Here is a 16060-nt window from a genome sequence, read left to right as displayed (position 1 = left end):
ATGGAAAATGACAGTTTTTCAGAAAAATAGGAGGGTTATATATCTGACAAGAATGTGGTAAACCAAGAATTTTGGACTATTACTGACTGTGAAAAAAAACCCCTCAGAAATCATTAACAAAACCAAAAAACAATCTACATGTCTTCTTTTGGCTTGAGCTTTCAGCTGAGGAAAATCAGACACCCATACAACAGGACATACGTGCTTTGCTTTGCTTCAGTACTGATGCAATGGTATATTCAGATTTCATAGGTTTTAACCTTAACCTTAAAAAGAAACCCAAGCTGTTGAGGTTCTTTCAAAGCAAAACATAAAGTAATGCAAACTGTGTTTGCAGACAGACTGAAACCATGACTGCAATGTATGAGCATTTCCCATCTGTCATTAACCTCATTGTGATATTTAGCTCTAAAGCCCGATGATGTTCTGTTAGCAACCATATTCACTGTCTTAGGAGTGATTATTTTAGTGTACATACTACAGAAGGAAATGAGGCAAAACTGTTGGGAGATATGAAGATTTTTTCATTGAATAAAATACAGAGGGAAGGAGTGAATTAGGAAAGAAACAAACATTAATTAATTGAGAAAATATAATAGCAGGAAAAGAAAAAATAAATAAAACTGTAACTTTTAAAATCACCCTTTTCTCACAGGGATCTTGCATGTCACATAAAGGCACTGCACAAAGGTAACAATAAAAAATTAGTCTGATATTTTCCTTAATCACTAGGCTTGTTGCTGATATCATGAATTGTTTCACTAGGAACTGAGAACAAACCTGAATTCATCTGTAGTTCACAGGAAACTCAGCTATGCCCTTAGAGAACATTTAGCATTCTTGTCCTAGTCTGCCTGATCAATAACACTGCAAGTCTTAGGCTTCCCCCATATAAACTAATGTGGTCTTCTGTGAACTCTGATTTTGATTAGTCAGATGCTAACACTATTAATTGCTCATGTGGTGAAAGACACAGAAGATACATTTATCAGATTTTTTTATCCATGCAGGAGAGACCTGCCATTCACTCTTGGAATTCCACCCACCTAAGCAAAAGTATTAGAGAAAAGGCACTGAAGAAAGCTCAGGAAGTGAGGAGAAAATGCCTCCTTTTAGGTCTCTTCAACTTCCTCGGGAGGGGAAGTGGAGAGGGAGGCACTGATCTCTTCTGCCTAGGATCCAGTGACAGGAAATGTGAAAATGATTCAAAGCTGAACCAAGGGAGGTCTGAATAATAGAAACCATTACTGTATTGAAAGGGTGCTCAGGCACTGAAAGAGGTTTCCAAGACAGGTGGTTGATGCCCCAAGTCTGTCAGTGTTTAAGAGACATCCAAGCCTTTTATGATGTGCTTTAACTGTTGGTGAGTCCTGATCTGGTCAGGCATGTGGGCTAGATGATGCTGTACAGCCCTTCCAACTGAAGTAGTCCATTCCATCCTATTTTGTGGAGTTCTGTGATTTTCCTTTTTTTGTGAGACATTTTCTGTTTTCTTTGTAATGACTCCTAGACACCCATTTACCCAGATGAGAACACAAATAATGGATATCCATCCATTTTCAGGTGTATCAGCTGCAAGTATGACTAAGAATACGCAGTGCTTTGATAACACAGTGATAAAGTGATCAATTTTCATTGCAATTTTTTTATTGGACAGATTTTTCACAAAATAGGGGGAAGGCTTTTAATTTTACTGACTAGCATCACAGCTTTTTGCAATACACATAAGGCAGGAAAACAAAATGGGGGAAGACAAATGGTAATAAAGGTGTGACCAAGAAATCTGAGTCTTTACTTCAAATATCACTTTGAACACTTTTTGATTCCAAATTCTAGTGGATAACTTGCCAACAAAGATGTCTGCTTTCAAAGTACTGTAGGAACAAGGGTACACAATCAGAAAAATTACATGCATTTTTCTAACACCTTCTCACTAAACTGATTTAATTGACTATAATTGAAAGCCTCTGTTCTTTTAATAACTTGTAGTGAGATGTACTTTATGTGTTGGTTCCCGTGCCTGTGCATTTCAGCAGCTAAGTGATAAGTCTCTAACATGATGCTGTCACACTAACTGTTATTGGAAAAAAGAAAAAAAATCAAATCAGACATCCTGAAACACTTCCTCACTTGTCTCTCCTTCTTCCTTCCTTCCTCTTCAGCCAATTAAGATGCCCTTGAACTTACTAAATAAATATAATTATATAAATATCTATATCTAAAGTGACTGCTTGAAAAAGACATTCAAGTCAGGAAACTGCAGATATATGCTTAACATTCTGTGAGGATTTACTTAGTGTCTATTTAAGGAATTGTTTCTTGGGACAAAAGTGACAACCTTGCATGCTCATTGTTTTCTTTTGCAGCTTCAACTATGCAACTTGTGACAGGACCCCAAACAGACTCTGGTCTGGATATTCTGTCGCACATTTATTTACACATTTACTTTAAACTCTTCAGCCCAATGGGATGCTCAGCTTTGTAAAACCATGTTTTACTGATTGTTAGATCTAGTTTTGACACAGAGAGGACTCATACTTGCTAGGTGGGACCTGTAAGAAATTCAAAACCAAAACACAGCATGACACAAATCCTCCCCTGTGTGACTGGCTTACCTTCCTCGTGTCCATGCTGCAACAGCTGGCTGCACAAACTCTGTTGCTGTTGCAGAATGAGGGCAGACCTGACAATGAGGAACAGGTACCAGTCCAGCCAATAAATCATTCTTGCTCTGCAAGGTTTAATGAGGCATTCACTCCTGGAATTAGGCATTCAGCACATGAACTGTCCTTCAGGAAAATATATTATTCTTTTCCTCGTGATTTATCTTGTGGCTCTATGTTCTCTTTGTAGTTTTAATTTCTTGGTTTGGAATCAGGAAATGTAAATGTAAGCACACAGTTTGTGGTAATTGAGGCTGAGCCTCATCCCCAGTGGGCACAGCTGTGAGCAGCAGGTGAGCAGCACTGACAGCAATGAGCCCTGGAGTGCCCAGGGGCACTGACCAACCACCAAAGGGAACAGAGGGCACACAGTGCAATGCATCAACATCAGGGGTATAAAAGGCTGGGCTGAAGAACAGGAAGGGCAGATGCTTGCAGCCTTCTGAAGTGAGATGATGTTACTCTGTATGGGCAGATGCCTGAAGCCTTCTGCTGAGCTGTGGTGTTACTCTCCATGCATGAATGCCTAAAGCTTTCTCAGATTGTGTGGTGGTACTCTGTACATGATGGCCATCATGACTGTGACATATGCTGTGACAAGGAAACTGCTGTCACATAGTTGAGATTATCTCTTACCACTAAATCAATCTGAAATGTAAAAATTAAAGGTACCCTTTTATTTATAATTGCTAACCACCACAGTGGGTCTGCTGGAAGACACGGGGCTGTCTTTCATAAAAAAGTGAGGAATATAAATTATAATGTTCATTTCCATTCTGCACTCAACAGCTCTTACATGACCATATATTTACTAATTCAGAACACGTTAAAACCAGGGATTTCCTTGGGCTTGTCAAGTTTTGGATTACATAGTTCAAGAACTGGATTTTATCACCAGAAGAGATTTTTAAATAGAGATAATTGATCCTTTTTTTCAGTTATCGTTAATTAGCAATAATAAATGAAAAAGCATATTTCTTCCCCTAAGAACACAACTGCCTTTTGTTTTCTCAGAACTTATTCTAATTAAAAACTCCACAATATTTTAGAGTACTTCTTTACGGACTTATATTATAGCTCTGTTAGATTTGGATGTGTGTAGCAGCTGAGTCTCAGTTTATCAAATGGGAAGGAACATGAGTTTTTTCCAGCTAAAGACTAGATCTGTGTGGTTCAGTGATTCTTGTCTTCAGGAAAGAGGCTGTCCTGGAGACCACAGAAATTGCAAGATTGGCAAATAACTTACAGGACAAACCTTAATTGTAACTGAAGCAAAAAGCAGTCTGGCATTTGTAGGGACACCTGTTAGTTTGTAGGATAAGAATTGCAATTAAGGTTATCACTAATAACTTTTTTCCCTGACAGATAAAAGCTAATGAAGTTACTTTGTTTTTATCTGGTTTAACTCCTTTCTTTATTCTAGTTTCCACTTACTGTCCCTTTACTTTATTTGTGGTTATTCTATGAAAGTTTAATCTGCCAGGTAAGCCAAGAACTAGAACTTTTTGGGGTTTTCTGAGGCATTTCTTTCCAGGCAAAGCATGAAACTCCCTTAGGTCAGTGCCATTAAAACAGCCCCAGTTTTTAGGATCGTAGAATCACATAATAATTTAGCTTGAAAGGAACCTCTAAAGATCATCTAGTCCTACTCACCTGTAATGGACAGGGACATATTAGCTTAGATCAGGTTGCTCAGAGCCTTGTCAAATCTCACCTTGGGTTCTCCCTGGGATGGGGCATCTGCCACATCTCTTGGCAACTTGTGCCATTGCTTCAACACCCACACAGTAAAAATAATGTCTTCCAAATCTATAATCTTCTAATTTTAGATGCATTACCCATTGCCCTACCACTACAGGCCCTGCTAAAAGGACTGTCCACATCCCTCTTGGAAGCCCAATTTAAACATTGGAAGTCTGCTTATAAGGTGTCTCCAGACCCATCTCTTCTCCAGGCTGGACAACCCCAGCTTTCTGAGCCTTTCCACACAGCAGAAGTGCTCCAGCCCTCTGGTCGTTTTTGTGGCCCTCTCTGGACCCACTGCTGTGGGTCCACAGTCTTGTGGAGGGGGAAAATCCCATCCCTCACCCTGCTGGCCACACTGCTTTGGATGCAGTGCAGGATAAAATTTAATGGAAACACTAAATACTATGTGCTGGCTTGCTCAGGAAGTCATTTAAGGGTGTGCAAGCAGGCAGTGTCATAGAGAGGCCTTTAATTTTGACCACTAGGCAAAACGCGAAAACTCATCACCTGCCTCTTATGCTGTCTTTTAGTGTTCCATATGCATTATAAAAAAGTAATTGCAGTAGGTTTTCAGAAACAAGTGCAGTGGTACAAAAAAATCTTGCCATGTAATTTGAATGTTGTGATTGAAGTCACATACGATATGTCTGTGTATAAGAATAACAAGCTAGTAAATGATGTCAACTCTGCAACCAATCTCTACAAGTTTTGTTTTGTGCCTGCTTTATCTAAAAGATTTTTTTAAGTAAACTTCACCACAAAAGAGTAAAAAATATAATTTGGATACATTGCATTCTTAGATATAAGAAAAATGAGAATCTTAGGACATTTAATTTTTGTAGCAAAAATTTTGATGATGCAGTTAGAGTTTGCTGATGGGATTTTTTTCTGACTGCTCTTCTGTAGCCATGCACCAAGCACGATAAAATTACTCCTACTCTATTGAATATTCACTTTTGTCAAATGTCAATAGAGAGGTTCAAATTCAATTAATGTAAGAAGCTTTAGGTCCAATGGATTTCAAGAATACTTTCAGTTTGTTAGCAGAAATATATAAGTCTCACCTTGGCCTTGAAAGAACATTGTTTTTATTGAAAACTTTGTGTTTAAAAAAGGCGTCTGAATTCAAAGTGTCACATCCTGAGATCTGTTCTGTTTTCCTCTTTTTTGTAACCTACTTTTTCTCCTCTTCCAGCCATTCACAATGGGAACAATAGCTGCAACATGAGAAAATTTGAGCTGAGATTTCAAAATGATGAGACTAAAGTGAATCCATCAAAACAAAGGATTTGAGACCAAACAAAACACATTGCAAGTTTGATAATGAGTATATGTTGTTATGAATAATCACTGAGAATTCTCTGAAACTGTATAGACTGTTTCATGTTTGCTGTTGTGAGTCATGGAAAACAACAGGACCTCTGACATTGCATTAAGCCGACACATTTGTTAAGCTATTGTTTACCAACTATCCTTCCTATCACAGCCAATATGAGCTCAGTATTGTCATACATAATTGTGTGTAGCAATATGCTGGATTTGCCTTTGAATCATGCACAGATTTTAAAATATTTTTTAATAAACTAAATATTGTTTTTCTTTGAGTATGAGAATTATCTGACTGACCATCTATGGCCAAACAGCTTTTGAGATTTTTTGACCAGACTCAATTTGTTGAAAATTAATTTGCAGTTCTGGATCACAAAGACTTCTTTTTAATAGGGATGTAAATCAGATAAAAAATGAGAGCAACTGGAGTTGAAATGGAAATGCATCAGAGCATAAACTATCTGCTTTTCTGGTTAAACTGAACAATGAGAATTTTTCTACATCAATTTATGTAGAAAAATATTTAGCTATGTTGAAAAAAAGGACACAAAATATTCTGAATAGATAAATTCACTACAAACAACATTGAAAAGAATAAAAGCAATAGAGGCTCATGGATTTAACTGAGCTCTGACACAACTGTAAGTACTCAGCAAGGTCTTGGGTATCATGACAGACATTGCTGTGTAAACCTTATCCCGAATAATGTTCTTGTGTCACGTATAAATGCTAAAAAATGGTTAATAACAACATTTGAAAGATAAGTTCAGGTTTAGTTCAGACATCTAGTTTTCTGTTTCCTGAATTTCCCTTCAGCTTTTCCATTTAATTTAATATGATGCTGCATAAGATTTTACCTACCAATAGAAAGACCACCAAAATGTTGTAAGTAACATTTTTATGCTGTATTTCCCACTCAAGACACACCTATGTTTCTGTGGGTGGTTTTCTTGTCAGAGTTGGCCTTAATGTGGCTATACATTTTATCTCAGATGAGCTGTCATTGAATGAATCACTAATCTGATGATTTTAAGAAGATTTTAGCTTCTTTGAATATATAGCAGCATATCTTTAGAGCAGTCTTTTAAGCGATGATGAACGAGGATAACAAATGTGTTAAGAATTGGAATTTATGGTGTGCAAGTAGATAAAGGATGATGAAGTTCTGAATGGTAGATGACAGAGGGAAGACAATTAACCTCCAGAAATGATCCCTTGATATCCAAAAGTCACAGATCTGAAGTCACTGTTCCCACAGTGGATAACTGCACTTAGTGTTGTCTACCCAGGAACTGCAGAGTGCTTTGTTAACACTGTGTGTTGTGTTTTGACACAAGTGTTGAGAGCTCTAAATATATGAATTGCCTGTGTTAGCACCATTAACATAGAATATTCAAATCTGTGACACTTTGTTTAAGAATGAAATCTTGCAGAATCAAAAATGGGATACTACAGAATCTCAGTTGTTGGCCCTTTAAACTTCTTGGGTCTTTCTACATGTATAAGTATGAAAAAAAATAGATATCTGAAAATAAATCAATCAATAATTTTTTAAGGATTTCCTTCAGTGGGGGGATTCCCCCATTATTGCAAAATTACAGTGGCTTTTGTTGTTTTTTTTTTTTTCTTTTAGATTAATCATACAGAAAAAGATCAAAGTTGATCCATGTGAAACAGGTTTGTGTAAGTATCTTTATTTCATTTTATAGATTCCAGAATATTTTAATAAAAGAGTCTTAGGGCAGTTCCATTTCCTTATTTGACAATGTGGACCAAAATTAAGGTTTATTTTACCTATTAGCTAAAACAGGAAAGCAAGTTAGTATAGAAGTATTGACAAGCAGCCTTAGAGAAATGTGTCTGTGCTAGAGAGGCTTAAAATCAATGATGAATGTGCACACCATTCATTACATTTCTATTTATTGTGGAATGGTTTCAGACCATGATAAAACTTTTTCTAGACTTATTCCTATCTGATCCTAACCTCTAAATCAAGGAATTGAATATAGTATGAAAGATGGCATGCTATTTATCAGTTTAATTAGTCTTCCTTCATATAATTTCATTTTATCCTAACCTAGAACTTAATGATGAAGAATAAGATTACAGGTCTTTGATTTTTTGATGACTTTTAAAGAAGCTAGGAATTTTTTTTAATAATAAATGAAAGTTTACTTGACTACTGTGGATAAAATCTGACTCAAAAAAAAAATCAATGTTTGAAAAACTCCAGGAAAGCAAAACCAGACATATAAACTTTGATGTTTTTTTTAAATACTCGCAGCATTATTTTACAACATCTCAAGTAAAACTCAGCCCAATTAAAAGGCAAGGTAAGGTTCTAGAACATGAACTACATATGTAATGATGTCACCAATTGCAGATGTAAGTGTTATCGGAGTCTAAAAACAGAAATAAAATATCATTTATTTACTGAACACAAAGTGCAGATAAAAATCTTTTGTCTGATACAGGTGTACCTCCCAACACTGTCATTGAACAAAAGGCAGCATGCTAATCACAAGAGCTGTTTGCATTAGGAGACTTATAAAACATGAGCATGGCCACCACAAGCTTTGAAGGCACAGATCGTCAATTATTGCACTAATTGTTTGTTCTGCTTGTGTCTCAGGCTAAAAGAAAAGAGTCACTGAAGCAAAAGTGAGACACAGAGAATTACAAGCTCAGTGACAGTTGAGTTTCACCATCTCATTATTCATTACTTGTTTTGCTGTGCGTGTGTGACTTGGAGTTGGGTGGACTCATGTATTCTCAAAGATGCACACTGTGCAACACTGGAGAAATCATTATGTACATTATTCTGCAACTCCAGGCATGAAAGCTTTTTCTTAAAGTTCTGCCAGCTTCTTTCTTCACTTTTGTTTCCAACTCAAGTAAGAAATACCAAAGGTACCAATTTTAGGGTTTGGGTATCTCTATTTAGATTTGAAATCCAGGTGTTAGAGAGCACATTTCTAGGAGGAAAATATTTCCATTTGAACAAGTGCATCTTGTCACACAACTTAGAAAAATGGGTTTTTTTCAAGCCATTACTCATTCATCTCTCTGCAAATGACTCAATTGCAACATCCTAAGAGTGGTATTGTCCAAATAAAATAGTGATCTAAGAAAGTCCAGAAAGGACATAGCATTGATAGTACAAACTTCCTTGATCATGACCAAGAAGAATAGTATGCAGACATGAAATTTAACATTCACATAATATATTTAAGCCTTTTTTCCAATGTTATAAAAATAATTTTCCCACTGATGCATTATAAACATTATAATATATACTAAGTATTGAGAAAGCACTTACAGTGCTCTAGTGGCAGAGTTGTCTGAATTTCTATCTCAAAAGTAGAGAACTATGATTCTTCACTAGCAGTGCATCATGTTGATTCCTAACTTCCTTTTTTTTTTTTTTGTTTTAAATTATATTTTGAATCCTACAGATATTTTTTAATTCCCAAATAATGGACAAAATTAAGTCTTTAAGTATACATACTTAACTCTACAGTATCTATTTCAATGATTATGGTAGAAAAACCAAGGAGTTCATGGAAACTCCTCTGTGAGAGACTCTTGCCCTCTTAAAAAGAACATTTTGTAAGAAGCAACTGTTCTTCTTGCCTACTTTTATTAGATGAATGAAAGTCTTAAAATTAAGAGTCATTAGTGATACTTCTGTATGTTGAATCTTTTTAATTGTCCCTTCCCAGCACTATAAAAACCATTACTTAAATAACATCTGAAAAACATGTTCATAAGTTCAGGCATATTCAAATGGTATTCAGGTTCCCAAGTGTGAAGAAAATATTTTCTTGCCTCTAAGGTCCTGTTTCTTTGCAGAAATTTCTTTTAAATGAATCCTTAATTTAAAGAAAACATATAGTATTGGAACCATATGCAAAAAGGGTATAGTCATTCGGTTTTCATATTCAGCAATTATATCAAGATTTTTTTTAAGTGTAATTGTACAGCTCTAACTAGGGATTACATAAGCCTTTAATATATAATTTAGTTTAAAATAATCTAAATAGCAGACATACTGGTGACCTATGTATTTAAAGAGATACAAGAATTGCCCTCAGTAATATCCTTACATTTTATCATATATAACCATTTGACAATATGAGCGGTGTTACACATCACTTAATGTTCAGAAAAAATGATCATTTGACTATGTATTAATTTTTATTTTTATGAGAGTAAGTTTTTGACAATGTAATTACATTTCAGTGGTGAATTGGAAAACAATCCTACAATTATTTGAAAGACTATTATTCTTTAATATTCCACATTTCAAAATTATGTCCTAGTATGAAAGAAAACGCCATGTAAAATCTCATTTGTGATACACATCCTGATATATTAGACAATTATTTTTTATCTGTCATGTACTTTTTGAAGCAAAAGGGGTTTTTTTAAATGCAGATAACTGAATGACAAGGATTAAAATGTTGACAGACCAGTCATACTGACCCAGACCAAAATTTCTAGTCCTCTTTACCTGCTTTTTCCTGGATCTGCATAGCAGCTGGGGCTCCAGCAGAGCCTGCTGCTGAGTCCAGGCCAGTCTGAGCGTTCTCCATCACTCACCAAAAGATCTGAGCAGTCAATATCAACAAGAGGAAGAGTATGAGCTGGCTGGCTGCTCCTCCAGGAGCAGGTTTGGAGTCTTCAGACCAAAGGACTGGCTAAAGGGGTGTTTATGGAAAAACAACGGGCTGCATCCTCAAAACTCTTCTTACTGTGTCCTAGGGAATTTCCTAAGCATGATGCCACTGTGGTGTGGTTTGTCCTTTACAGATCATACTGATAATAGAAAGTTTGTGGAGGTGTCTGTGACAGTGTTGCTGGAACAAAGAACTCTGCAAAACCAATACATAAAGAGAAAAATAAAGAGACAAATGCAAAAAGAGAGAGCTTATTTTTGTGTTTACAAATTTGGAAGTTCCAAGGGAAAACACTTCATTTTTAATGAATTACACTTTATTTTGCATCCTACTCCTGTAGGTTAGTACTAACTCATAGCTTAAATAGTCCCTCAGTAAGATATTATACAATGTAATTTAAATTTTCCTCTGGGTAAACTAAATGTAACATTCTCCTATGTACATGAGAGTAGAAGTAATTCAAGGCATAGTTTATCAGCATCAACTTAAAGCCTTTTACCTTTTCATAATTATATATTTGAAGGAAAAAGCCATAAAATACTATAGTATGTGCATGTGATAGTGTTTACTTTTCCAATAAATGCCAGACTAACTTTTTTCTGAATTTCCTGAACAGTAACCCTGCATAAGGTTTGGAAAAAAAAAAAAAAAAACAGAGAAAGTAATTTTGTTGATCTTTTAAACATAATTTTCTAAGAAAATCTAGATCTTCACAGTTTTCTATATTTACATGTAGTTTTGTGGTGAAGGTCAGAGTGACAAAAGCCAAGTGACTTGCACCAAGCACATATAATTCCACTTGAATCCAGGCAGTGGCTATATCTATAAAAAAACCTCTGTTCGTACAAACCCACAGAGAAAAGTTCTTTAAGTTTGTATATACAAGGAAAACATTTTTATTCACTTTCTTGTGGACCATTTTATGACTCTCCTGAAGAAAAGTTTAAAGATGTGACAGAAAAAGAAAATCTGACAAAACAAACCCAGAGAAGATCTAGGAGGTTTTCTGGTAAACAGGAAGCTGCCTTTATGCAGATTTCCTGCAAAATTACTGTTCTCCCTTGTTTGCCTTTAAGCACATAATCAATGCTTCTGGGTGCACTAAGTCAAACATGACAGACTAGTCACACTCTGTAGCTAAAATTTGCAGTAGTGTTTGGGACTGAGAGGGTTGTTTGCAGCAGCTAAAAGGGAGACTTCTGCATTTTGACCATAACAATTTTTTTTCTTTAGAGTTGCAAAGCAACCCAAGATTCCAAATAGGAATGGGAAATAATTGTGCAAAGGAAGGCAAATATTCTGTTCCTCTTCTTAAATGATCACAGAAGTAAGAAAGAAGCCATGGTGATTAGGGGATAAAGGAAAGAAAATGAAACCAAACAGTATTTAAAAGCAAAACGAATCTCTGGGATTCTGTGGCTGATTCACTGGCCAAAGTGTTCAACATCTCTGCATCAAATATTGCTAAATTTGCTGAAAACTCTTTCCAACTAGAAATGGGCAGGTGCCATATTATATAAATCAGATTTGTGTTAGCATACAAATGGGGACTGATAATGCCTCTCTAAAATGTGTGAACCTTGCAGATATTATGACTTTGTACTTGCCGCTTTTCTGAAGGGTTGCTGTTAAACAGTTTTATGGACTTTTTATCATGTTTCAGAATTCCCATCTAGCATGCAATACAATGAAAACATTAAGGAAATAGTAAAAAAAAGTGAGTAGGAAGTGTAAAGAGAACATGAAAACATACACTTCTTAATTTTACTTAGTTTATTTTGTGTATTTTCTTACATAGTTGACTTTTAATTCTCTAGCTAGCAAGCGAACAATTTATACATTGTGTGTCAGAGTTCTGCAAGTAAATACTTTTTCTCATTTTGCAACACGCTAAAAAATAAAAAAAGTAATAATAATAAACCCCAACAATATATTATAAGGCGAGAATCACAGAATGGTTGAGGTTGAAAGAGATCCTCTTGCCTGACCTCCCCATTTTCCCCATTCAGGCAGAAGTCTGGAAGAACACATTCTGCTCCCCCTTTCACAGAAGTGTTCAAACCCATTTCACTGACTTACAAGGGCAGTACTGTAGGCAGCTGGATTAACTTAGGGGTATTACCAGGGTCATATGGACTGAGTGATCTTTTGACCACTGTTAAGATTTTGTTGAGCTATTAAGTATAAAGGATTAAGGTAGTGAACCAAGTATGCCGCTAATATGTTAAATGTCTCCATTTGAATTCTTTTACTCTAAATCATTAAATAATGAAGCAGTGCCTGCAAGATAAAGCATGAGAAATGTGATAAACAGTCCTTACAGTGCAATATAGTGGACAGGACACATTGATGAAGACATGGAAACCCTCAGGAAGGACCTGAGGTTTTCATGTTGCATATAAGATACAATAATCTAACACTTAAATGAATGACAAACTATCATCAGTAAAACAAACTGTCATGAAATGCTTATGACACTGAATATGAGATGTTTAAAAAGATCATTTGCTTGTGTTTAATTTAAGACAGGGTTACTTCTGTTTCCTTTTTGAATTGAATTTGCTGAATAATGTCATTGCCTTGATTGTGTTTTGAAACAGAAGTACATTTTACTTAGAAGTCATATCATTCTTTAATTAAAAAATTTATTCATGTGTTTTTTAAATTACATACCATCATGAGGTATTGCTATTTCTCACGTGCATTATTTTTTGGTTGCTCTTAGAGGTACAATTTTAAGTGTACAGATCTTGGCTAAAGGAAAGCCTCTGCTTTACTGTTTTACTAAACCTTAGTAGTTTCAAAGTATCAGTTTTTAAACAGTATTTAAATACTAAAAGTAGCACTCAAGCACTCACAGTGTAAAAAATAATACAAAGACAAAACTCTAGAAACCCAAGATTGGTCTTGGTTCTGGTTGAGTTCTGTGAATCTGAAACACTGAACTGGACATTTCATAAAAATATTTAATATTTCTGCAAAGATTTAGTACATATCATTTGGGTGCAGTTGTCTGACATTTCTAATTACATTCTTGTCTATAAGCAGTCCATTCAATGGTCAAGTAAAGGAAGAGAACTTATCCTTTCTTAAAATTATCTATTTTTTAATTTGGGTTCCATAAATAACAGTACTGATCTTTTGCAAACATTTTCCTCCCATATTTTATTGTCCCTTCTTTAACCTATTTGTATTCTAGCTTTGCACAGCACATATGTCACTGATTTACCACAACATAAAATGGTCTTTAATCTGCCATTAGGGCAAGAATTATGCCATTTTTTTAAAATTTATTTCTACAACAAGAGAAAGGAAAGAAAATACATCAACTGGCTAAATAATTTCTGATAGACTCAACTGCAGACTAAGAAACAGCACACAGAAATCTTCAGTGTTGTACTTCTGTTAGACTGACATGAATTCTGAGGTTATTATAAACCAAATCTTAAGGCTTATTAGAAAGTAAAACATGGCATCCTCAGTTCCTCATATGGCACAGCTTCACAGAGAACACAAGCTTTTCAGTAAATACACTGACTTTTGCAAACTGTAAATCATCTGCGAGCCACTACTGTTCTACTAATTACAGCAAGAAGCTGTGCTCATTAGCTGTTCTCATCTGGTTCACTGCACGAGCTAAATAGGCCGTAAATGAGCTAGCAATTATTGCTGTATTACTGCTACCAGCTCTGTTCATATCAAAATATCTTCACCAAATGTTGTGCTTCTTGGTATTATCACGTTAAGAATTTCACAATTTCATGTTGAAGCAGTTAATTGGGAGGTTGTTCTTGGAAGATGGAGGAGCTTCTATAACTTCCTTGAATGACTGCCTCTCATAAGTATCTTCAGCCCATTTATGACAGCCTCTTAAACCAGGCAACTACATGAATATATAAATATTGTACTTGATGCCCTAAGAAAAGAAATGCACACCTTGCTATTCATCCTCAGTTTTTTCCTAACAGTGAACCTTATTTATATAGATTGAAAATATTTAATTATGAAGGAGAAGGGTTACCATCTTGGTAGCAGAGTGATAAATTAGTCATATGAGAGTTTTTAGAGGTGTATATAGTGTATCAGGTAAAAGAGAAAATAAGAACTTATTGCTCAGGTAGATTTTTAACAAAACAACCTATATGCCAAACATAGCATAGCCTGTATGTCTCATTCAAGTGGCCTGCAGATGAGTTTTCAGATGGGAAGGTGTGCTTTAGACTCAGAGGGATAGGTAAAGGGGTATGAGCTTCCCTTTTCTTACCTCTGGTCTTACATATACACTAAGCTGTAAACATTTGTCCCCTGTTGTTCTGAGTACATCTTCCTCTGTTTTCTGACTTGCTTTAGAATTTGTACTGAGTCTGTTCATGTTGGTCAAAAGGCCACCCATTTTCTCTCCCCATTTTTACCAATGAAGTTCAGACTTTCTTCCTTTTACTGCCTGGCTGGCTCAGGAAAGTTTTGACACAACGCATAATTGGAACCATTTTTCTCATGGGACACTTTGTGGTGTTGCTGAGAGAGAAAGCATTCAAAGGGGAAACAAATATTGATCTGAAAGATCTGACTTGTCTTTCAGAAAGCTAAAAAGGCAGCAGCAGCTCCTAAACTACAGCATATTTAATGTACCTTGCAAAATTGATTTAAATAATGTGGTAGTAGTAGAATAAAAAATAGTAGCTGCAATTTCCAAGCTGTTTCTGTAAGGACATATAAAGCTGTGAAAGTATCTGTTCTTTAATATGTGAGAACTCCTCTGTATAACTTCAAACAGCAAAAGCATTTATTCAGCTAAACTGGCATACACAAATGTCTCTTTCTTCTTAGTTTTGCGCTTAATCCTGCTGGTCCAAGGCTTAGGAAGCCAGGAGCATTACCACATTAAAGTGGAGACTACCATGAGTACTCACTGGATAATTACATTTACACATTTTCAAAACTAGCTCCAGGATAGTGGTGAGGTGCCTTTGTAGTAACACAATGAGTGACACTTTTCCCTTTCTGGAAAGTAGGATCTGCCTAGCAGTGGCTGCTTATCAGTCAGGGATGTTAGGCAGCAGGAATACTTCAGGTGCAGCCTGAAGTATTTGCATTTCAAAAAAGAAGGAGCAAGAAGGTATTTTGAAATATAGTGGTGGAAATAGCTGGCAGACTACTGAGGTTCCCAGAATTCAGAATATTTTGTAGAATATTTATCTTCCATATGTTTTGTCAGTCAAGTAAACCAAAGAAAGATCACTTAATTATCATTGTGGTAACTGCACTACTCTGAAGCACCATTTTAAATGAGGATTAACAAGGTGAAAAAAAACCCCAGCATCCTACAAAATTTGCATTTTCCTAATTTAATTACCCTGCACTTGCAATAGAATTGTATGCTATGCATACTCTGAAGCCATCAAGTCCCATTACAAATAAGAGAATAGGTGGGAACCATTCTCTTGGATAGCATTTGATTGTATCCTAATCCAATATTGGTTATATTATCCTGATCCCCAAACTCTTTGCCCTTATTTTCATTAAAATAAAACTAGACTGGGGATTAATAATTGTCATCACTTCTTTTTCTGGTCATCACAAGGGATTTTCTTGGCAGTTTCTGTAATATTGTTTTAAGTGAGGACCTGACAGAAAATCAGT

The sequence above is a fragment of the Melospiza melodia genome, chromosome 6 (genome assembly GCF_035770615.1).
Source record: "Melospiza melodia melodia isolate bMelMel2 chromosome 6, bMelMel2.pri, whole genome shotgun sequence".
In the NCBI taxonomy this organism is placed as follows: domain Eukaryota; kingdom Metazoa; phylum Chordata; class Aves; order Passeriformes; family Passerellidae; genus Melospiza; species Melospiza melodia.
The sequence above is the reverse complement of the archived record's forward strand: the minus strand, read 5'-3'. Positions refer to the sequence as shown.